We start from the raw sequence: 22,751 nt of genomic DNA, 5'->3' as shown, positions 1-22,751 counted from the left end.
GAGTGATGGCATTATAGTTGTGACTATTTAAGGATATGAGAGGTGCGAGGTTTGCAAGAAACTTTACTATCTTTTATTAGTTGATCTGACATAGTTGGAGAAGCGGTTCTGGACACACCAGCCTTTTGTCAGATCACTTCTTTCAGCGTTAATGGCTGGATGAGAAGGGTGGACGTAGGGAGCTCCATCCCTGCCAGCTGTGGGTCCAGGGTCACATTCCTTCCGCCTCTTCCAGGGTTCAGTTTCCCACTTGTAAAACACATAACACAGCTGACCGTGTGCGGGAGCGGTGCTTGGTCTAAGGAATATCACCTTGATAGGTCCTTGGCTCAAGACCTGAAATATCTTTTCTGTATTTTACACAGTCGTGCTCAGCGGGACAAATGCTCTGTGGTTTGAAGGGTCAGTGGTGTGATCTGGGCCGTGCTTTTCTAAGCACGTCTTGTTCTTTTCCTGGTGTAACTGGTTGCTAAGGGAGGAGCGAAAAGCCAGAAGGGTTTGCACCTCCACCCTGGGCTCTGGTTGCCTCGTTTCAAGGCATTAAGTTGTTTGCACATGATTATACATGTAGGTGAATCCACTGCTGCTCAGACCAGGGCTGAGCTCACACCACACTGAAGTCCTTCACACACGATGGCTGTACAGAACGTCTGACTGTTCTGCTCATTAATCATCTCTGCTGAAAAGCTCTTTTAATTACATTATGTTCAGAATCCATAAAATACAATTAAAATATGTAAATCTATTATATTATTTAATGAGTACATTGAGATCTGAAAGTTTAAATTAGATATAAAACTGATACAGACCTATCGCTATTGATTACTTATATTAATAAATCATTGCCACCTTGGACAGGTTGTTTTTTTTCCCCTATCAGTTGGCAATATCTTTTTATTATTATTATTTTATCCATCAATCTTTATATTTATGCAGTCTTTTAAAACCTCTCTGGAGTAGTAATAAATAACTATGTAACTTTTCTGCAACCAATATCCATTCTTTATCACGATTTCTTCAAGTTTTGCTCCCTTCTCTCACTCTTTCTTAGAAGGGCACGGCAGGCGGCTGGCCGTACAAGTGAGGTAATACAAATAAGCCCCAACAGTTACATCTGACATGTATTTTAGGGCTAGTATCATTTTCTGGGAGCACGGGATGGCAGTACAGTGGAGTTAGAGCACTAAAAGCTAATTTGAAGATCACCCTAGCTTTGAGTTTGTTACGCTGGAGGAGGAAAATTGAGAAATAAGGGTTGTGCTGGCCCTGCACTGGGAGAGACTTGTTTCCTACTGGTATGTAGCTTGTTGGGTGTTACTAAACTTCTATCGTGATGTAGAGCCATGCAGGTTCTAAAGTAGGAGGTAAAAGTTTTACTTAGGATACTGCCTTGTTTGTCTGCATTTTCCTTCACTTAAATACATTTTGCCTCAAACGTGCATCGCGTTTCTTTCATGATGAAGGCTTTTCTAGCAGAATCTGAAACAAATGGGGCTTCTTTCCCATGGAGGCTGCACACCAGAGCCTGGGGCTGTGGGACAGGCAGCAGGCGGGGGCAGCAGAGGATGAATGTTCTGGTCCATCCCCCTCCCGCCCACCCAGCCACCGATCCCGCATCTCCGCAGAGCCGCTGACAGGAAAATCCAAAGGATATTTCAAAACAGATTATACGTGTTTGAAACCAGAGCAAATGTCAGGCTGCTTGACAGCAAAAGATAGCCCTTTAGCACAGTCAACTGTATTACTTTCCATTTTCTTTATTTGGCAAGATCACAGGCTTCAACCTCCTTTAATACCTTTTCTCTGCATTTCCTTCCTGTAGGGTAGACATACATCTCCTCTCCCTTCGCTTGCGCCGCACGGCTCACCAGCTGCATGCCAAAACTTCCCAGGGAAATATTCAGGAGATGAGAAGTCATCAACAGCAAAGTACCAATTTCATGTCAGGCAGCGTGTCAGTAATAGGACATAAAACGACCCTTTCACCTCTTTAAAACCCTGATGCCTACTAGACATTCAGATCAGCACTTTGGGCAAGTTTTGTGTTTCCAGATACCGAGGTCATATTCTTAAGGCAGGCACTTAAATCGCATACAAAAATATGCAGTCGGGTGCAAAGAGGTAATTGTGCATATGAAATATGCAGTTGCAAACACCCACTAGGTAATTGTGCACTCACAGGCATCCAGCTGCACCTGCAGTTTCCTGGTTTCTTTTTGGAATGACGTGTCTGTGCCTGGACATGTGTGTTTGGCGCATTTCTTCTCAGTTCTTGAAACCGTGGCCCAAAGCACAGTGTTGCTGTTTAGCACAGATTTAAGCTTCTGATTTCCAAGCTGCTTTAATTAGTAACTTGCAGTCAGTGTACTCTACCAATTCTTAGCCCACTGGGATATTACCAGACTTTGTTTCTTTCTGCCTTTGTGGAACTTCTGTAAATCTTTTCTTTGATAAGCAGCTAGGGTTTCAAAGCTGCCTATGTTTGAGCCAGAGGAGACTAATAATGATCTAATTAATGAAAGATGTTTTTCTCTGCATTGCTGTATTTTATCTCTTCCCCAAAGACTTGTTGGTGCAAGTCAACCTCAGGCACCAGCTAGATCTTTTTTTTCTCATATATTTCAGAAATACACAGATACATCTGTATATATCCTGTGTTGTTCTCACTTGAGTGTGTAAATCTTGAAAAATCTTCCCAAGTGTTACTTGGATTTAGGAAGTAGTTCTGTTATTCCCAGAAGGTTTTTCTTCCAGCTAAGACTTGTTTCTCTAGCTCAAACCACAAAGCCACTTTAACTCTCCCTAAAAGACTTCAGTCTGTGTAAGCTGCAGTGTAGGACAATCTTATTATCCCCCAGTGGGTATTCATTGCCCCTCTTCTCCTGCTTTTTCAATTTTGCTCGCTTTTTATTAATTAATGAGCTTTTTAATTATTTATAGAAGCCTTAAGATGCATCAGGGTTGGATTCCACAGTCTCTTCCTTGCCACACCGCACTGTTTTGCCACAGGAAGGGCACAAATTCCTTCCCAAAGGCATGAAGAGCTTTAATTGGCGGTGCAGTAGCACATCGTTATGCACTGGGTGCAAAGCAAGGGAGTTCCTGCTGTACACTTAAGATGAGAGAGTCTTGCTTTACAGCTCTCTGGGGCCAAATAGCACTGGGCAGGGCCTTGACCTTCCTCTTTCTTGTTTTAGGCAGGTGCAGGACAAGTTCAGTGGGTTACAGATCTGTTCTCTCATCTGCCCAGACTATGTCACGCTGTGTGAACTGGCTGCATGAGACGCATTACAGCAGCATTATTTTTCTCCCCTTTTTACTCATTGGTTTGCTTTCTAGGTTTCTTGTTTATTTATCACGGGGTCAGCAATGGAACTGTTGTTTTTTTAACTACTCCTTTGGCAGACCTGTTTTACATATGACTTGGAAACCACCCCTTTAGTCCAGCTTTACTATCCCTAAACCTTTTCCTTTCCAGCCTGGGCTTGGAGCTACTGAATTAACCCCTGGAGGTACCTACGGTGTTAAGTCTGATCCTGTCCAACCACAGCGACACTGGATACTGTGGGAGGAGGCACATGGAACATGACAGAGCAGAAGTGAAGGCAGCACTTCAGTGGCAGAGATTCAAGCTGGCAGGCAAGTTATGTCACTTTGTGGTGCTTTATGACCTTGAGACACTGTCTCAATAAATCATGCCAAGTAATTAAAAACATAATTTAGAGCTTAACTAGCATGTCAGAACACTGGGTATACACTGGTGATGCTTTTCTGTTTTCCTTCCCTTTCCCCCCCATGATGCTGTGCTCCAGCGGAGTCAAACCACCTACTGAAGGCAAAAACTCAAGACACAATTAGTGGCTTGCTGCCAGCCACATAAATACAAAGAAGTTGATCTAGCCCAGCTAGCTATCTGCAGGTGCCCTGGAACCTCCTGCTGTCTGTTGAATGGCCTCCTCTGACACCACAAGCAAAACCACAGGTTCTCCTGCAGTATAAATATTTTCTTGCTGGTTTAAATAGAAAACAGATGTGTCTCATTTAGTTGTGACCCTGAACACTGAGACTAGTAGCAAAGCAAGAAAATGATGGTAAGATATGAGGCACTTGGAGAAAAAAAATGAAGGCAGTTGTAGAACTCAAAGTTGCCAAGTCAGAGACATCATTTGCCTGTTTATTAGATCCTTAGAAAAGAGATTTTCAGTGGTGATAATGGGCAAATAATTGTCAGGTTTTGGGTACTATTCAACCCCATCCTCTGGCCCAGCACAAAGTGTGACAGAGCTGAGTGGCCTTGGCAGCATGGGGAAGTCCCAGCTCCCATGTTGGTCTTTTTAGCAGTATTATGGCAGTGAGATCAGGGTGTGAGAATGAGAAAATGAACTCGCTGCCCCTAAGAAAAAGATTCTCACAAAGAAGAGCAGAAGGAGAGAGTAAGAGCAGCTTCATTAGACACTGAGGTGCAAGATGGTGATTTAATCTGGGACAGAGCTGCACCATACCTGTGTTTCTGGCAGGTTCAGTCCACACCATCCTTGTACCACAAAACACAAAGCAAATGCAGGAACAGAATAACCCAGATGTTGGATCTCTGACCTTGGCTCAGGCTGTCTGTTTGTGAGCAGTTAGACAGCAGCATCTGCCTGATCTGGGGAAGGCTGCAGAGATACCAGATCTGTGGGAGCAGGCAAAGGACTGGAACAGCATTTAGCAGCACTTTATTGTCAGGGCCAGGCTGTGTATGTCTGTGCAGGTGAAGCAGTGAAATCAAGCAAACTTAGCTGTGTTCCTCTGTGGGCAGTGTTTGATAGATAAAGGTGCTCGTGCACTTGTTTGGAAGGGAGAAAGAGTATAGAACATTGTACATCTCTCTCTCACAGTTCGGTTACTTTGGCAGAAGGTCTCACTGGTTTTCTTTTACAAAGGAAGCTGTTCAGGGAGGATATTCTCACCTTTCTTTAAACTGTGCTGGAGCCTCTTGCCACCAGCTGTTTCTGTATTGTTACCCACCGCTGCCATTTCATGGGGCTGCAGCAGAGCTTATTTCTGCTGGTTGCCACCCTGCTGGCAGTTAATCGCCTGAGCACAAAATGAATCACGTGACAAAAAACTCAGAGCTAATTAATTTTTAATTTGTGTCGTTTGAAAGTACATTGCATCTTCTTGCAGTTGGACTCTAAAGTGTGTCATTTCCTTAGGCCGGGGGGCAGCCTGTCCCGGTTTGGGGTGCAAGACCCGGCTGCCTTATCAAACCAGTGCCATGCTGGGTAAAACCTGGTGCAGCCCATCTGGATCAGATTAAGTTTGACTTTATTCTTTTTTTCCTCTTTTTTTGGCAAGAGCCTTGGTTCTTCATTTATTAAAACATAAACTTCACTTGATGCTGTAATTGCCCAGCTTGACAATAATAAATCTTATGAGCAGGTTTGCTGTTGCCATGCTTGAAGTAATGATTTACAGTCATTCACACAAAATTTTAGAGTCGTAGTTTGTTTTTACAGTTATGTATTTCAAAGTCAGTGCAACAAACTGAGGAAGTGTGGTGTTCCGGTGCCTGTTGCAGTGGCATAAGACAGCCTAGGCCAGCGAGCAGGGTTGTGTTTTCGGTCGGGGAGCAGAGGTCTGTGCTGGAGGAGTTGGCGATACACGAACCCTCAAGGGAAGGTTTTCTTTGTACCGTTCTGTGCTCATAAATTTCACAAGCATTTATAGTTTGAGCTGATATTCTTGTGGTGGTTGATGATTAACGAGTTGTTAATTTGGAAAGTTGAAGCAAAATCTTTAGTTTGCATTGCAAGCAAATAATTGCCTGTGTGGTTTGAAGCAAAATGGGGCCCTTATTTTTGGATGGGACTTTAACTAGCAAAGTGCACCAGGATATTAATGTAGTGTACTTTTTCAGCTTTGTGCAAATATGATGATTAGGCTATGGCTATACTACTTTTCTTGGCTGTATGTGAGTGTAGTTGTCTGCACTACACAGCCTGGGGTGCTGTGTCAGTTTTTCTAGTACTGGGCTTGAATTCAGTCCTGTTCACATTGCTGGGCTCATTTCCTTGGGATATCAAGACACCAGGGAGCCTGGATCTACTGTGCTCATATACACATCCTTATAGCACCTGGCTGTGACACAAACAGAATCAATATGGAAGCAGATCTCAGTGAGGACTGGTTGCTTAGCCTAGCTTGGGAAGAAAAAGAAATGTCTTGCTGTGCCGCTAGGAACCAGAAAAAAAACACTCCAAGGAGACAGAGCTGCCTTCTAAATTTGGAACTGCCTGTTTCATTTTGCCAGTTCTGCCTGTTTGGGGACCCTGTTGTCTGCAGGGTGTTAAACACAGGACAGGGGAGCCTGAGTGGGAGCAGACACAGAGCCGCGGGGGCACTGGGACACATGGGATTTAATTTCTCTCTGCTCCTGTGACCAAAGAAGCTGCAGACTTGTCCTTTGGATTTCTTTCTGCTTATTACAAAGGTATTAGTAATCATGGTGAAGACAATGAATATCCCAAACAGAGGCTCCATTCACAAGTTTCTGGCAATTCTCAGCTTCACAGCGGGGCAGCTAATCCACCGTGGTGCCTGATAACCAGCAGCAAACCCCCGCCTGGCTGCTACGGCTGGGTGAGAGCATTAGAGATGCACTTCAAAGTATTCATGAGCGTGGAGCCACCGCTGTGGGGAAACCTTGAGCCTGAGAGCTGCAAATCTGTTACTGGATGTGCCTGGGGCTTGTCTCACCCTCTCTCTTACTGCTGTGTTTGTAATGCTAGATGTGAAAAATTAGCAAGACTCCCTTCACGCAAACAGTGGGAGGAAGTCTGCCCCTCCTGATTTATGCAGGATGAGGAGCAAAGGCAGAATGTCAGATTATCAACAGGAGAGGGTTTTCTTGTGCTTTGCTGCCTGACTCAATGCATTTCACTGATGTCACAGATTTATATCTGAGAGGGTTTGATCTGTTTGGGTTTGTAGATGCGTCCTCCAGTCATCCTTCCAAGGTGAAATATTGAATGACATATCTGTGGATTTTATTGATAGTGTCTCCTTTGGATAATTTTTTACATAGTGCTGATTCAGTCCAGCGAAGTCTCAGGGACGGCAGGTGCTCCAGACAAATCACTGTTCGGCTCTTTGCTGTCAGGATCCTGGCCAAGCGCATGCTGGACTCAGCGTACAGCAGAGGGGTTTGCTGGTGGAGGTGGCCAACCCTGGAGCAGCACTTTACAGCTCATGGCTTCTGTTCAGCAAGACACGATATTTATTTAAAGAGGAGCAACCACGAGAATACTTGCAAGTCAAGTAATTAATTTCAATGGGGAACAGGAGTATGACACTTACAGCATCAATGTGAGGCTCCTGCAACAACCACAGCAATATTCCTCAAAATCTGAGCAGCTGATGTTCCTCTCCTGTGGGCTGAAAGGAGAGGTTGCCCAAACACACCCTCTGCAGCCTGTTTTCCTCTCTCATCTGTGTACCCCAAAGATGCTATAGATTCCTACAGAGCTTTAGTCATCACTCAGTTCTTCAAGTAAAGCTACAAAAAAAAGTTATTCACCAAGCCAAGGGAGAAAGAAAAATATGAGATATTCAGAAATATCAAATGCAAATATTGGCTCGCCCCATCCCCCCCAACATTGGTTATTAATGAAAAATCAAGGAAGTTTGAAATGCACTTTGCACGCAGACTCAGCATAAGTAATGCTACTTTGCATTTCATCAGCCTTATTTTCCCCATGGGTTCACTGTCATCTCTCATTTAGGCACCACAGGGATGATCAGCTTCAGAAAGAAGTTGAGATGAAAGGCACCAAAACATAAGTGGGTAGAAAACTTCCTGGCGGTTGAGAGCAAGCCAGAAAACTTTCCACTCCACAGGTGCGTGAGCACTAAGGGATTGAGTTAGGTTTGTGTTTTGGTTTGGTTTTTTAAGGAAAGCTTTTTCTTTATTGATAGTATAAAGATTTTATGAAGTCACATTGTCCTTTCGAAGCATTTGCTGACAATACTTGATTTATCTGTGACACTAGATGCAGTGATCACTGTGAGACAGGGAATTCCTGTGTGTGGGAGGGACAGATGCAGGCAATATATTAATAATTCGTTTAAGTTTTATTTGAAAGTGTATATTTTTATTTTCAAAGTGTCTCAGGTAGGATTCATATCTGGGTTCACCTCCCATCTTCCTGTGCCGTGCGCAGAGTGAGGAAACTGGCCCGCTCATACACAGGGAAACCTCATATTTGAATGGGGCTTACAAGAGAAAATACAGAGGCTAATAATGCTGGACAAGTAATTAAAAATACCTTGACAGCAGCAAAAAAGGGATAAGGTGAGATCATATCTTTTCAATACACTCTGGTACATTTTGATGTTTGCTGAATAATTCTGGGACAGGTGAAGTAATGTTCCAACAGCTGAATATCTCCACTTTTATTTATTTTATATGCAGTGATCTTCCGGAAGGGGATTCACTCAAGGCATCTGAGTAATATAGCAGAGCGTGGTTCAGTAAAAGGTCACTATACGGAGTCCTCCAAAAGAGATTTATATACCTCAGTATCTGTGAATTTTTCTTCTTATTTGGCTGTGTGTTTATTCTTTGGAGAACAGTGTATTGTAGGTTGATATGAGGTGCCTTTGCAAACTTCTGAGAATTACTCTGGCTGCCACTAGCAGGTTTTTATACCGTATGGCTTCCTTCTGGATTGAAATAGCTTAGGAGCAGCTTTCAGACACCCATCATGCATAATGCTTTCAAATATATCATGCAGGCTGTGTTGTGCATCCACTTCTATAGCTATAGGTGGTGCTTAGTCAGGCAATTTGCACAAGGTCATGAAGTTAAGTGGTTAAGTGAACATCTTCAGACTGGCATCCTTATTAGTTCTCAGCCCTGCCTTAAACACATATGGCCAAAAAGGGTCAGGTTTTTTTTCCTGGTGACATCCAGCCAATCAGCAGTGTTTCTTCCCTTCTCTCCTGGGACAGACAGCATTTGTCTCGGACAGGGGGAGCTGCACCATTTGAGGTGTCTGCTCAGCATCAACCTCCAGAAGCCCTGAGCTGCCCACTCGTAGCCAAAGCTGAGCAGAAACCCTCAGTTCTCCCGAGTGCTGCACATCAGGCTCTTAAGATCTCATAAAACCACTTCGGAAGCATTCTCCATAGGGTTGTCTGTTTAAATGTTTAATTTAGGGACTAGCTAAGAATAATTTAGCAGCTGATTAAGAGAGATGCCAGTTCTGCTGTTCTAGGATTGATAATCCATAATGTACACATCTTATTGCTATTGTAGCAGTGTTAGTTGAGGTTATGAAGTACCAGCATCATTTTCTACTGAGCTTGGGCTGTCTGTCACCTTGATTTTGTCAGCCTAATGATAAAAGTAAATACTATTTTAAGGATGTTCCCGGTGAGCGTCTTTGTGTCAGAATGAAACTGCCTTATTCTAGAGATATTCCAGGGAAGCAGAAGTTGTAGCCCTGATGCTGGCTAACTCTGAGATAGATGGGACAACATCAAGCATAGAGCATCAGATGAATTTTTTAGCCACTAAAAATAGTTGTTGCCCTGCTGTTCACCTGGAGGGAGACAGTTCCATTGCTGAAATGATGAGTTGTGCTGGTTACTGTTATCACAGCATAAAACAAAACTGTGCTTCCTTTCTGGAGCAGCTTCCCCCGAGTGTGACCGAGACGTGATACAACCAGAGTGTGCTCAGACTGTGAACTTTATTCCCTGACCTTGACAGGTTACAGAAGCAAATTTCCCTGTCACCAAATGCGGCCCGTATCCATTGACTCCGGCAGATTTGTTCTGTGTCTTTTCACAAACATCTCTTTGATTATGATAGTGCTATTTATAAGGTTATTCTTCATGTGACTTTCTTCCCTGTATCAGCCAGTACCTTTGTCCTCAAAGGTCCTGAGGTCTGAGCTTTCATAGTTTAGAAGCTCTCATTCTTTCTCATCAACTGGCTGAACAACAACTTCTGATCAGTCACTTGAAATAATTGATTTCTGCTACTTGTGCCCATTATGTTGCTGCTCCTAATAGCCCTTGGCTCTTGTGGAGTGCAAGGTCTTTGAGTCAGGCATCAGGTTCAGTATCTTTATCTCCATTTTGTATTCAGTAAACTGAGATATAAAGAAAAAACTTGCTTAAGATATTAATGGGCACCTATGGCATAGATACTTTTTAAAGAGAACTGAAAGGTCTGGGTGCCTTTCTGATAGGCTCTTCAGTAATTGCCGGTCTTGGAGATTTTGGGCTGGATGGGTATTTATCTACCAGATACAAATAAGATCCCCGTTATTTATCCAGACTAAAATAATAAAGGAAAATCCTAGGAAAACAGTTAAGCAGTCCAAAATAACTACATGTGAGCTAACTGTTCAGATTCCCATTGAAGCCCATAGAGAAAATTGGATTCCTCTTGTGAAGTGGGTGTCTAAGAGCAGCCCAGACGAGCTGCCCGAGCAGTGTGTGTGCGTCTGCTGGGGCTGGAACCGGGGGGAGATGTGGACGTGTTGGAGGAGGGAGCCTCTGTCTGCCCTGCACTGAGCGTTGGCCATAGACACAGCTCACGCAGAACTGGGAGCAGCTCTGCCCTGGCCCTTGTCCCCCTCATCTCCTTCAAATATACAGCAGCAAACAGTTAGTGGAGACCAAACAGCCTGGGAGAAGATAGAGCTAGATTCTTTTCATTTGGCCAAGTGTATGGTTTGAAAACAAATAAATGCTTTCTTTAAAACAAATTCAGTACAGCAATTTATTTGCAAAATTCCTGGAGTGGAGCAGAAGCCACATAAAAGCTTTGAGGCTGTGGACTGAATCAAGGGTATGTTGTATTTAGCAAATGCGAATAGATAAGCCACACAGAGAATGTAAGGGAAGAAATAAATACATTTCCGTGATTGGGAAGATAGCATGTTTATAGCCAGGATATTTCACTGACTTCTCCTTTTCCAAGAAAGCACTGAGCACATTAGTGAAGGATGTGTCACATTTACTGATTATTACATTAGCAAAATATAGAACAATATTGAATATGTTACATCAGTGGTCCCTTGGAGACCAAACAGTGCAGGATATAGAGCAGAGCCTGTGGAGTAGCTGTGCTGTGGTTTGGGGACATTCAGAGGAATGTTGTCACCAGATTCCAAGTGCCACTGGTTGAACAGTTCTTCTTGTTTGCTGAGCTGTTGTGAATTATTATTTCAGGAATGTCGCGTGGGCTGTGGCACAGACCAGCGTCCACAGCGCTGGGTGTCGTGCAAACACAGAAAAGGTTATCCCGGTTGTTCTGAGGTTGGTTAATAATGTATTTGGAGTGCCAAGCTTTATAACCACGCCTAAGGCATTTCCTGTCACTGGTTCTATGGGAGAACCTTGTCCAAAGCAACTGGAAAGTCATCATGACTTTGGAAAAATCAAGCCTAAGGCTGTAATTTTGAAGTGGTTTAAACCAATACAGCAATGATCTTTTACGTGAGCTGCAATTTTTGGTCATGAGTATTTGGCCTTGGAAACTTAATGATTGAATATCGGAAGTGAAGGAAAGTTTTCATCATGAGGAGCGTATGAAAAATTAGCGGCTCTCTGCTCAAACTCTTCTGCTGAGACTCCTCCCAGTGCTTAGAAATATTTGACGTCACCTTTGGATAGACATCTATTTTTGATAATATTCCAGGCATGCAGCTGGGTCAGCTCCCTAATGCGGCACAGTCTGGCTGCTAATGGGCTGAGCAGATGACCAGGAGCTCTTCATTTGCTCAGATGAAACCTCTGTTATCCTTTTCAGGAAAATTCCTACCACGGAGATAGTCAGGTTTATTAGTGGAAGATTTATTTTTCTCAGTTTGCTGTCATGTTGTTAGAGGAGGGTCAAAGGTATGTGGGGATGAATTCAGGTGCTGTTTTGTTTTATCTGATAGAGCATGCCATTGCAATCAGGGAATGAGATTCTCTCTCCTCTGAAGTTTAATGATGTGTCTGTGGGACAAGGACAGGATCTGATGGAGAAGCACAGTGCAGCCTGAGAGCACCTTGGGTAAGACCAGATGTCAGAGGGTGCTTGGTTTCTGGGTTAGTTATCTCTCCCCCTTGGTGCTGCACACATTTTAAACTCGATTGTAGCAATTCACACATCTTCAGAATGGAGTTTGTCATAACCGAGGAAATAAGTCCCTTCTAGAGCAACACAAACAGAAGGAAACTCCATTCCTGAGTTCGCTTGTCATCATAAACACTTCACACTTCCCTGAGCTCTCGGAGCTCTGTAACAGTAAAAATGTGATAGGAATCTTTTGCTTGTTCCTGCCATGCGGTTGTTTCTGTTGTGGAACCGAGCAGCTGCTCACTGATCGCAGGCTTTTACTGCAGTATTTCTCCGTTAAAAAAAGAGAGATGAATCCATGGCTCTAAGGGAACACAAAGCGGTGCTGGTACTTGCAGTGGGTCAGTCCTTGCCACGTTAACATTCATTTGCCATGGTGTGTCTGTACTGGTGTGCAAAAACTCTTGTGGTGGAAGAGGGTCTCATATATACATGGTAGATAACATCCGTATTTCAAGTGTAGGCATCTGAATCTGCCAGCAGTTCACTACTAGTTCAGAAAGTTTGTTTTTAACAGAGGCCAATTCATTGATCAAGAAAGGAGATGCATCAAGAACTGGTACTGAATATAAATTGAAGTCCCTGCTTTCTAGTTATCTGCTTGCATTCAGTTTTGAGAAGGAATAAGTATGAGTGAGAGAATTTATATTAAAATTTATATTTAAGATTATTAAAGCCTACCTTACAGACTGCAGATATTAATAACTAGACCATGGTATCAGATAGTCTCCCAGCAGGGAGTGGTGTTTGAACCGTGAAATGTCAGTGTTCATCTGTAGGAAGAATGAACTTGGGGCTTTGCAGATCTGTGTTGGAAAGTTTACATTCTTACTTGTGAATAAATATAAAATATTAATTATTGAAGGATATTTTTGAGGGGATAGTGGATACAGTGGATAACAGTGGATAGTTGTAAAGCAGCTGCCCTGTGCCTTCAGAAGAAACATGATTACAAAGGCGTTGTAATGGGTAAAGAAAAAATATCTAATATATTTTGAAATAAAACTAAATCCTTAGAAATTAGATATGGCTGTCAATACTCTGCGAAAATCTCTAACCAAATTAATGCCATGATAAGTATATTTGTTGTGGGTTTAGTGGATTTTACTAGGGAGACATGCCTAAGAATTTGTAAACACTATTTATTAAATCTGATGGAGGGGAAAATTTAACCGTATGGTGGTGAAGCACGGAGTGAGCATGCTCTGCCTTGCCAAGTGTCTCATCACCAACATTACTGCTCTTCCAAAGCACGGCTCCAGGACTGACCTCGGGGAGGAAATAGTTGTTCCATCAGATGGCTTGACAAAGGTAGAGAAGGGGTCACTGGTGAGCTGCCCTGAGCAGGGAGCGTTGGTTGGAGCGGATAAGCTGAAAAAGCTTCATCTCCCTTCCCTGGGCTGTCAGGAGCATCCCTTGGCTTGAGCTGATCCAGCAAGAGAGCGCTTGTCATCACAGAGCCAACCTTTTAGTTCACCTCTCCAGGACAAGAAGCTTCTCAGCTTTTTTTCAGCTTCTTTTCACCTCTCCCATAGGCCTGCCCTGGTATTTTCTCTCTCGTGCATTTGCCAAAGCCTGCAGTGCTTTTCCATGGACATGTGTAGCATTAAGAAGCGTGGAGGGTCTTTTTGTGGGTGTAAAAGGAAGAAAGGGGGAAAGAATACGGTGGAGAGGCTTCCTCTAGACACACACCTGCGTCCACACACTGTTACTGTTCAACACTTCTGTTTCCTTCAGGATTCAGCCTCCGGTTCACCTCCTTTCTAATGTTTTATTTAACCTCCACTTAACCTTCATCTTTACCCATCTGCTTGTTTACCGACTCCTGGCTTCTCGTCCTCGGTGTTCCCTTCAGCAATCGCTGCTCTTTATTAAACTTTTCTTCTTCCTGCGCCAGAACCCCCTTCCTTCCCAAAAGCAAAGAGCAGTTGCTCGGTTGAGCAGGTTTCTGTTTGTATAAGGACAGATTTCTAGAGCTGTTGGTGTGATTCCCAAGACCCTTGTTCAACTACTTTCCAGTCTATTATCAGCCAGGGAGCCCTTTTGAAATGCAAGATAACACACATAGTCATGCTTGAATTGTATTAGCTGCGTTACTTGAGGAAGCTTCCAGCAATATATCTCATCTATTACTGGGGGGATACATAGAGGAATTTACAGCATCTCTAATAACTGCTGAAGATGGGGAAAGAACAAGACACTTGAATAAGAGAAAATAAAAATCACAGGTATTAGAAAATTGGCCAATGAAGAGGTCTTGTAGTCCAGTTCTGAAAAAAAGGAAGGAACTTCCATTCTTTCCCATTTTTCCATTTCTTCCATTCTATCCTGCACACAAACTCTGTATATTATGGTATATTATGAAGTTTGAACGGTAATTCTACATGATTGTTCCTTAAAAATTGCTATTGATGCTTTTGTTTAACTCACCTTGTCACACCTCTCCTGCTATGTGGTGTGTGGCAGTGAGGAGAATAATGAATTGTTCTTGACTTGGCCACTGATTTGGAAACTGTCTCTGAATCTGAAGAGATGACAAAAGATGACACTTCTCAGAAATACATCGCAGAGACCCAGGAAATACATTAGAAGTTGTAATAGAACTCCTAAAAAGAAGAGAAAGATGTAAAAATCTGCGAGTAGGTTGGTTTTCCCTCTAGAGCAAAGCTTTGGGGGGTTTTCTGACTGTTAACGCTCGGTGGCAGGCAGTACTGTAAATTGAGAAGGGTCCTGGGTACGATGGATGGGCTCAAATTCAGTCCTGGCAAGGGAAGAAGAGAACATCTGCTTGTCTACTGGAAACAAGACTTCGGTTATGAGGAATAGCATGTTTTCTCACCAGCAGGTGAAGCCCAACCTTAGGCTAAGACCACATTGGTCAAGCCAGTTTCTGCATTTCTAGGATTTTTTTTGAGCTTACATCTTTAACATAAAAATGTCCAAGTGCAGTCTGACCGTGTAAAACATGATTATATCCTTTTCAAATTCAGATCAGGGAAGTATGAAGTGCTTAATCTCATACTTTCTTCATTAATTGCAAATTTAATTTATAAACAGCTGCATGAGTTAGAAATTCCATCTCCTGTGATGAATACAGACCAATTAAGGTTATAAGTAGAAATAATTTATGGGATGTGTCAAAAGCAAAAATAGATTTACATAGAGCTTTATTGATTGAAATGCAATCTCATCAATCTGGAGGATGTTCTGGACAGTATTCAAGGAACTTGGAGATGAAAAAGATGGGAAGACAACACAATAAACCAAACATCTTCATTCGTAAGGCAACTAGAACATATCACTGAATCCCAGCTGCTGTAATAATTCCCTCCCTTCTCACACAACTCCGCAATACTGACATATCTAAATATGAAGAAGAAAAATGTCTGTAGAAGGCTGTTATTTTGCTGCCTGAATTGTGTCAAGGAAGTGTAAATATAATCACGTTTTATCCTCTGATCTGAAATGGGTTTCAGTGGCACAGATCACAGTGTAGCTTGCCTTGATTGATAATAACTCCCTTGTTATCATCAGTAATACGGTGAGGTGGGGAGGAAGGAGAAAGCAGTTCAGTTCATGACAGAATTACTAGGCAATTCACTCAAAATCCTGTATCTTTATTAATGCCAGGAAGGGAGAGTAGACCCCAAAGGTTTGCAGCGAGAAACCGACCATGCTAAGGAAATTCTCTCTACTATTATTTGGATGCAGAGGCTCGAGTGGTATCATATGACAAACACTGTCACATTATCTCTCTTCAAGTGATCCATAAGAAGCTTAGAGTTTTCTTGGATTTGTTACACGTAAACTAATTCTGTCTGATGCTTCTCAGCACTTTCGGAAACAGTTGACGGCAGGTTGGTGGAGATTCTGGTGGTCAGTTCTGGTGGGGATTTTTGCTCCTTGTGGTCCAAAAAATGGTGGAGGGAAGGTGGGGAGAGAAATAGCTGGTGCTGCCTGTAGTTTTGTCAGGGTTCCTCTGTGCATGGTGATACCACAGGGGTCAGCGTTTGGTGAAGGAACGGCAGCTCTAGAGCCTGAGGTGAGTCCTTACAGAGCCTCATAGATTGTAAATGAAATCCCGGACCGCAGCTGTCTACCAGTTTTCTCACACCCCAGTTCTCCAGCAAATGAATTCCTAACCTGTTTGTGTGGCCTGGAAAGTTAATTCTGATCTTGAATGTCCTGCTCGCACGGCTCCATCCGTTTCCTCTCCCTTCCCAAGCGTGACTGTGCAGTAGCTGGCAGAGCTGTTGGAGGGAGCAGCTCTGCTGGCTTGGGAACTGGCCAAAAATGACGCATGTGGAGACCCCCCTCCACAGCTGTATCCTTTTCAAAGTGGTGTTTGTAGCAGAGAGCTACAAAAGTGCTATTATGTTGTCTTGAGTGGCTATGTGGGTTGCATTCTAAGCAGAGCAGGGATTAAATTTTGCCATCACTGCCCATGAGCAATTTGCCATTGTGCAGCGAGCAGCTTTCAGAGCAGGTTATTATTGCTGTCTGTGCTGTACCATCTTATTATATGAAACCTGAAACAGGACTCCCAGCCTTGGAAGAAAAAAGATAATCCCTTTTCCTCTGTTGTTGGCAATACTGTCTTAGAAGCTGGAAAAATGCAGCCCCCCCCCCCCACCCCTCAATGATCCTGTGCTTTTCTACTCAGTGTTATTGCTGTGTTTGCTTCTGCTGCATTTTGAATAATGCTGGGAGTGATATGGCTGTTCCCACTGGATGGTTCCAGCTGATGGAAGGTGGTGTCTTGCCCAGAGATCTTCCTCTATGCACAAATGAGCAATGACAACCACTTCTGGGGACAGAAACTTAACCAGCAGGTTACAGTGAACAAAGCAAGTAGCAAAAGCTGTTGGGGTGTATTTATTTTTATTTTATTAGTGGTCAGACTTATTAGTGATGAAAATGGATTTTTGGAATGGAAGTTTCTAAAGAAAAGAGAATACTTATCACCATTATTCTTCCATTATGATTATTATCTAGGCAGGGCCAAAATTCTAACAGCTCAAGGTGGTTTGAATTAGAGCAAACCCCTTTTCCTTTTCCTTTTCCTTTTCCTTTTCCTTTTCCTTTTCCTTTTCCTTTTCCTTTTCCTTTTCCTTTTCCTTTTCCTTTTCCTTTTCCTTTTCCTTTTCCTTTTCCTTTTCCTTTTCCTTTTCCTTTTCCTTTTCCTTCTCCTTTTCCTTCTCCTTCTCCTTCTCCTTCTCCTTCTCCTTCTCCTTCTCCTTCTCCTTCTCCTTCTCCTTCTCCTTCTCCTTCTCCTTCTCCTTCTCCTTCTCCTTCTCCTTCTCCTTCTCCTTCTCCTTCTCCTTTTCTTTCTCCTTTTCTTTCTCCTTTCTCCTTTCTCCATCTCTCCTCTCAGTCACAATCCAGGTCACAGAAATGCCCACCACTGCCTCTCCAACTAGTTTTTTTCTTTCAGATAGGCAAAAAATGTCACGCTTGACTGCACACTATATTGAAGAGGTACTACCATGTGTTTGCACTTTTCTGTTCTTCCATGTTTCTCTAATTGTACTTAATACTTGTAGTTAACTCCAGATTTCAATCCTTTTCCATATTTTATAAGAATCCAATTACTGTTCAGTTGACTCCCACAGAATGACTTTGTATCTGTCTTAAATACCAAAGTAAATTTTCCTTTAAAATGAGTTCCAGTAATTTCTTCTTTGCCTGAGCATCCCAGTGAAGGAGGACCTGGCTCTTTGCGAAACAAGTGCTGGTAGAAATCGGGTGGCAGCTGTAAGTCTTCTGTCTTACATCAGATGAACCCTGTCCTCTGAGGCCTTCTGTATGTAGATAAAGACCCCAAAACCCCAGAGGAATTCCTGGGAAGATCTGGAGAAGGCCACCTGTGCGGATGAAGTTGCCCCAAGAGTCACAGTGACTTTTCTTCACTTTTCCTCAGGATCGATATTAATTCTGCCTCATAAAAAGTCCTCTTTGACTCTGACTGTTACACAATCACTTTTACTCTAAGGGCCTTACCAACCTCCTTTTCAAAAAAGGCTAAAAATTCAATGCCTAGGGTTAAAATCAGCTTCCTAAAAGAAAATGTCCCCACACAGAAAGAAGCCCAGTGAAGACCTTTTTATTGCTCCTGATTTTACATGTGGTCAATCCTATGGTGCTGGGAGCAAGAATTCAAGTAGTGATCATCTATGTGAGCATCACAAGGAGTGAAGTTCAAGGCATCACTCTGCCCAAGGACACAGCAGGGCTTCTGGGCTGGGCTCCTGCATCGGGGCTTGGTTCACATAAGCAGGGGGAAGCCCCTTTGCTAACATAGTCCACCTTCCTCCGCTCCATGAACACTTGGTTTTGTGAGCCAGAATGTCCCAAGTCCAGTTTCCTCTGGATAGCTCTCAGTTCACTGCCCAAGGAAGTACGAGCTTTGGTTGAAGTGTTTCTATGGCTGAGGCGTTCTCAGCCTGCATTGCTCGATGAACTCACAGAACAGCCTTTCCCTTCTGCACCTTGAAGCATTGTTGGTCAGGGCCACAAAAATTCGGGAGATTAATTTTCTGTGGAAGTTCTAGCCCTCTGTCAGATGTTTTAAAGTAGGCCAGCAGTCCCAACACATGTTAGGGGGAGAGCATGCAGATGCGCACCCAGCCAGGCAGCATGGGCATCTCTGCCTCATTTCCATAGGAAACAAAGCTACAGCAATGTCGGATTGGATTGACCTGCTGTTTGAGGAGGTTGTGAGATGTAATTAGCACTCCAAGAAGCACTTGTCGATCTTGGGACACAAAAGTGCGATTGAAGTATTTTTGTTTCCACACTGGTAAGATCTGCCTGAGAATGAAATAACCACGTGGCTTTGCTGGTCAGCGTTTGTTGGAGCAGAATGGTAATGGGTGGAGGAGGGAGCCACGTTTGTGCCATCTGCTTTCTGCTCATTCTCAGGGCTGATGGTCCAGCGCTGAGCCCTGTCTGCTTCACAACAGGGAATCGGTACCAACCCCACAAGCAGGGACATTCAGATCAGGTGCATTGGTCACACAGTAAGTGCTTAGGAAGGAGCTTTGTGGTGCAGTTTCACATTTGGAATGTAAGAAACACCCTCACTCCATGGCCTCTCATTTCCAACAGGCTTGTCGGCTCTAATTACACTATTGCGCAACTCCTGGCTATTGCAAGGGCTTTTAATGCTGCCGCCTGCTTTGGAGCGGAGAAACCAGAATAATCTGCTTTGTGTAGTGTCTCTTGTTGGAGCTAAGAGACAGAAGTGAGGTGCAGGAAATGTAAATTGAATGAACATACTGCAGTTGCTGGACACAGCTCTGGTGGGGCTGCGCTGGCTCAGACTGAGCCCGTCCTGCTCGCTGCTCTGCGTGTCGCAGAGTACAGCCGTGAAACGGGCTGCGGCTTCGCGGTGTGGCACAGGAGCTTCCAGTGGGTTTTCCATCACGAATTTTCCTTTCTTTACCTTTTTCCCCTCTTCCCTTCCTGTGAACAGATGAAACATGCACTTAATTTTCAGGAAAGTGACTGCTGTGGTAGCAGCTGTGGGAAATCAAATGCACAGCAGGCCCCCATAATTCACAATAATTTTGTGTAGCAGTTTCTGATGATGTGATATCAGGTGAAAATTATCCCTGCTACTTTCTCGTGTGCCACATCTTTGAACTCCAGCCTGCTTTTCCATTGGCATGTGTGCCTTGGGCTACCAGATTATTGACAGGGGAAAAGAAGTAATATCATAAATTTAGTTTTAAAATTTTCCTTGTGAATGTATTGCTGGCGATGCACACAGGGTGCTGCTGGAGCCTCAGCAGCAAAGACCATTGTTGTTAGCCCTTTAATCTCCACCGTTTGTATTTATACAGACTCCTTTGCTAAGAAGCATCCATTTTGATCTATCATATTTACCCACAAATGTGATATTTACTTGTGATGAGATAAAAATGATAATGATATCTCAGTGTCACAGGATTTTATTTCAAATGAAAGATCTAATGGAGCATATCATGTTTTATTATTGCTGTAAATTCAGTTATTAGTATCTGTGGAGAGGCGTCCTTCTCTGACTCCATTCAAGCTGCAGCACTGGAGCCCATGGGCTCTTGTGGAATGTACCATCCAGCACAGGCTGTGCAGCCTCTCCGTTTAAAAGATTCTGGAAAACATGCTTGGAAAAGTGGGTCTGGGTTGCCTATTCCCCATCAGCCTGCGTAGAGCTTAGAAGACATGAGACCCAAAGCTTCACATCTCCTCCAGCAGGAAGGAGAAGTTCTCCAGGAGGCACTTCACCCAGGAGGAGCTTTGGAATGTGATGTGATCAAAGTAGAAAATCCCTAAGGCAAGGGGACAAATGGATGGGTAGTTTTTTGATATCACAACAAAGGCTTGCTTGCCTTCTCCAGCAGGACAGCAGGTCTCTGGAATTAGGGTAGGTGTGTGGACTGGGACACCAGGTTCCTTAGTGATGTGGTCTCAGGAAGAGAAAAGATGGGATTGTAGTTAGGGAAGATGTTGGTGAAAGGGTAAAACCTATTGCAATCTGATACATCATTTCCATCGCTACGTATGAAATAGGGCTGTTAGCAGCTTGATGTGAAAGAACGTTTAAATATTGATGATGAGTCTGCTTAGCGGAGCATTGCATACACTGAGAGGACCCTGTGAATCTGGAATATTTAATGTAATCAGCTGGAATGTAAAGCACAATATGTACAGCCTTGTTCAACCTGTGCATTTAATCACCGCTCTCGAAAGGCTATTACCTGCAATAATGTAATGCCGAGTCTGAAGTGGGAAACAAAAACACCATTTCACAAGGGAACAGTGCAGAAGCTCCTTAGATGATTTTGGTTCCCTGTTTTCAGAGAAAATCTTGCCGAGTTGTCATCAGAAATAAAGCTGGCCTAATAGTACAGACTAATTTGCACATAAAAGCACTAAGTACTGTTTATCCGTAGTTACTGTTTTGGTTGCTATTTGGGAACTATCGTATGTATTTACTTAGGAACTTAACAAAAAAATGTCACTTATTTGGAGAAATTTGAAAATTCTTGCTCCGTGTATAATTCATTCAATGTATCAGTCAAAAATTGCTCCATTAATATACTTTTCTCCTGTTAAAGGAACTCCCCTGCTACCGGGATCTTCCATCAACTCTAGAAGACCACATTATGTTACCATGACCCAAGTTAATAGTGAGCAAAAACCAGGCCAAATTAGAGTTCATTTGAAGTTTTAAGCTGAAGATAAATGATTAATGGATTCAAGCATGAAAGACAGCATCAGTGCTCTAATGATCTGTTACTCAGAAAGAGATGTATGTTTCTGACACGTTAGATGTGTCAATAGCCTCCGCAGTGGTGGGGCTGTAATAGCTGATGTATCCTATTAGTAGAGACATGAATGATAAACAGAATGATACCGAGTGCATAGTTCAGCCGGCACTGATAAAATTAGCACAACCTGAATATACAGAAATCTGAGAAGTTGTACTTGCCTGTGTGCAGACAGCAATAGACACAATTCCAATGGTTAGACCCAACTATTCCGCATGGATTGTGCTCCTTGGCACATTTATCCAGGGACTTGGTCACAGTCAGCGCAAAGCAGAGGAACAAGCCCCAGGAGCATATCCATAAGCCGAAGTTGCTGTAGAGGGGTATGAGCCCATTTGTAGGAGAGATGGAGACACACGGGAGGTCAGCTCTGTTCTGCAGTGCCAGTGGAGTGGGTATATCCAAAAGTGACCCCTGGACCTGTGTTTTCCATAGGTTCCTGGCTGTAGGACTTTTTCCCTTCACCAGAAGAAGGTCTTTTCTCCCAGACCTGTTGGGAGAAGCTGGACTGAGTGTTAAATGGTTGCAGAGTGTATTTCTGTATTTACACAAGGATTGTTTAAGATTTGCTACTTGCTTGAACTCACTGTCTAGTTTTGCATTTACCAGCACCTTGTTGCCTTATAGGAAGGGGATTCACAGCACCCTTTGAGTGCTTTTTTTAGACATTTTGTTTGGTATTATAATTCCATAACCCCAAAATGAATGATACTCTGTAAGTCTGGATTAAACCAGTGAACAATACAGACACTGCGGCTATGCGGGCTGCTTTCCCTGGTTTATGGGAGAGGATGGGCTTGGATGAAGATGCAGAGGAGACCAGTAGGGATATCTTTTCCCACTAATTAAAAAAACCCCAAACAACCTATACCAGCTTACAAGGAGGATTTAATGGCCGAGCAACAGCCTGCACATGCCCCCCATCCCATGTCTTCTGGGCTTCTTCATCTGGGAGTGCAACCCAGAGTGTGTTATCACTTACTACGCTCATGATTAATAAAGACAAGCACGAGGAGGGATTCGGCCCTATTACTATAATGAAAACTCAGAGATCCCCACAGAGCTGCACCAATTGTGTTTTCATTTCCACTGGTGCTCTAAACACCACAGTGCAAGAAGCACAGACAAGCAGAAAACTGCAGCCCTGTCGTTCTGAAAGTAAAGCCTGTCAAATAGCACTGAGCATGCCGGTGTTTAACTGCCATAGCCCAAATTTCTTCGATGCAGGCAGACACCAGAAAGCATGGCTCAGCACTGACTCATCACACAGGACTCCTTGTACCAGGCAAAGACATTAAATGAAAGTGAAAATC

General features: G+C 43.3%; 1 long non-coding RNA gene across 2 annotated transcripts in view; it reads left to right on the top strand.

Moving 5' to 3' along the window:
* The window catches only part of LOC110359245 (uncharacterized), a 33,877-nt gene extending 28,271 nt beyond the window's left edge, over positions 1-5,606 (top strand). For both annotated transcript variants that reach the window (XR_010467369.1, XR_010467368.1), the window contains exon 5: positions 3,479-5,606. This is a non-coding gene — a long non-coding RNA (uncharacterized LOC110359245). The remainder of the gene's footprint in view (positions 1-3,478) is intronic.
* Positions 5,607-22,751: the final 17,145 nt, after the last annotated feature.

This window comes from Columba livia, chromosome 20 (assembly GCF_036013475.1).
Source record: "Columba livia isolate bColLiv1 breed racing homer chromosome 20, bColLiv1.pat.W.v2, whole genome shotgun sequence".
NCBI classification, from domain to species: domain Eukaryota; kingdom Metazoa; phylum Chordata; class Aves; order Columbiformes; family Columbidae; genus Columba; species Columba livia.
Note: the sequence above shows the minus strand (reverse complement) of the source record. Positions and strands in the feature narration are given on the sequence as shown.